This window comes from Sciurus vulgaris, assembly GCF_902686455.1.
Source record: "Sciurus vulgaris genome assembly, chromosome: 11".
In the NCBI taxonomy this organism is placed as follows: Eukaryota; Metazoa; Chordata; class Mammalia; order Rodentia; family Sciuridae; genus Sciurus; species Sciurus vulgaris.
The window spans coordinates 23,610,017-23,612,258 of NC_136472.1; the positions used below are offsets into that span (position 1 = coordinate 23,610,017).

General features: G+C 35.6%; 1 pseudogene across 1 annotated transcript; it reads right to left on the bottom strand.

Annotated features, from left to right (window-relative positions):
- Window positions 1–885: 885 nt before the first annotated feature.
- LOC306638933 (olfactory receptor 5W2-like) lies at window positions 886–1,837 on the bottom strand (annotated as a pseudogene). Its single transcript has one exon. The product of its transcript is annotated as an olfactory receptor 5W2-like (transcript).
- Between the last annotated feature and the right edge of the window lie 405 nt (window positions 1,838–2,242).

The following is a 2,242-nucleotide window of genomic DNA, read 5'->3' on the forward strand; positions in this document are numbered from 1 at the left end:
AGCACTTGATCAAAGTATGCTTGCATTCTTGTATTGGAGATATTGCTTTAGATATAGAGCAACACTGAGTAATCACCTAAGAGGTTCATTGTGAAAATGGAAGAGAAGAATTTAATCAGGGCCAAATACAGGGAAAAAGCAAAGAAATATTTCCTGGAGGAAGTGATGGGGACATGATTGCTGACAATTCTAGCACACACATGTGCTTTTACTTGTCAAGGCTCTTTTACATACCGACCTGTTTAGTTGGTATATAAATCTCCAGTGTTATAGATTCACATGCCTGAAAAATTTCCTAGTGTCAAACCCTGCACTAGAAACCCTTCCAGTCCACACTTCTTCTTTGTTCTGGGACTGAATAACACCATAAGGAAGACTATCTCCTTCCCCCTGAATTTACATATTCTCTTTTAGAATATATCTCACTATATTTTTATTTATTGTCTGAAGTCATTATGAATTATTTCTATGCTCAGTTAATTAATGTCTGCTACTTCTACAAAAATATCAGTCACTTGTAAATAAACTACTGAAATCACAAAAGCATGCAAAGTGCTTACATGTGCCAAAAGTCAATTAGCAAAAACATTTTCTAAATCTTTGTAAAATTGAATTTGAATAAAAAATTGATCATATGAAATGTTGGAAATTGAAAGGCTCAGAAACTATATACAAAGATGGGACACCAATTATTGATTCAACAGCAATAATGAAACAAGGCACATGGAGATCTGCAACATTTTTTTATAATCATACCTTAATACTAGTGCACATTTTATTAAATTAATTATGCAATATAATTTTGTTTCTTGCATATCATGAAATACAATTTTGCAAAAACAACCACTTTAAATAAATATGCATATGTATAGATAGTACAATTATTTAAAACCACCCTTTGCTTCTAAGTTTTTGCAGGGCCTCTTTCACATCCTTGTTACCTAAACTATAAATCAGAGGGTTCAATACAGGAATCACAAGCATGAAGAACAGTGAGCTCGTTTTATCTTGATCTAGAGAGTAGGAAGAACTTGGCCAGAAATACATGAAGATCACAGTGCCCTGGAATACTGCAACTGCAGTTAGGTGGGAGGCACAGGTGGAGAAAGCTTTGAGCCTCCCCTCAGTAGAGCGGATCTCTGGATGTAGCAATGGATGTAGCAAAGATGGATGAGATGACGTAGCAATAAGAGAGCAGGACTCTGGAGATGGTACTCTGTCCAATGAATCCAAAAATGGTGAATAATACCAGCTCATTGACTTGTGTGTCAGAACAGGAAAGTAGATAAAGTGGAGATAAATCACAGAAGAAATGATTAATATCATTAGACCTACAGAAACATAAGTAGAATATTAACATGTGTATCAAAGCATCTGCCAGTCCTATGAGGTAAACCCCAGCCATGAGCAGTGAACACACCTTAGTGGACATGTACACTGCATAGCGCAAGGGGTTGCTGATGGCCTTGTAGCGCTCAAAGGCCATCACTGCCAGCAGCAAACACTCGGCATCTGCAAAGATACAGAAGGTCAAGAAATGCAGAGCACAACGAAGGAAGGGAATTGATTTGTTCTTGGAGAATATGTGGACCAGCATCTTGGGACCAACTGCTGTGGAATAGCAGAGGTCACAGAAGGAGAGGTGGCTGAGGAAAAAGTGCATGGGTGTTTGAAGCTGGGGATCCAGTCTAATTAAGAAGATCATTCCAAGGTTTGCCAGAAGATTAATGAGGTAAATCAGGAGAAACATGATGAAAAGTGTCACTCTGAGGTCAGCATTACTGGTAATTCCCAAGAAAACAAATTCACTCAAGGATGAACAATTTTCCCTGTCCATTCTTTTCCTTTCTTGTATAAACTTTCAAAGAATAAAAAATACATATTTGATTACTTTTTACTACCAGAACACAAATAGGACAGAACACAATTTGTATCTGTAATTTTTTTAATCCTAAGAAAAATTTGGTCATGTGTTCTACTCTACAAAAATATATTGTATGCTTTTGACAGGAAGACATAAGTAGATAGTAGGTAAGAAATTTTGAATTCATGAGGTACTTGACTTTCTACATCTTTAATATCTCTGGATCTTACCTTTCATTTGTTATGAAATAAGTTTCGATACACTAAAATTTCAGTAAATCCTTAAAATAATATTTAATAAATAGTCAGATTTCTTAGATTGGGCAGGTATATAAAAGATTAAAGATTTGCTATGTTTGAAAACATTCATCTGGTTATA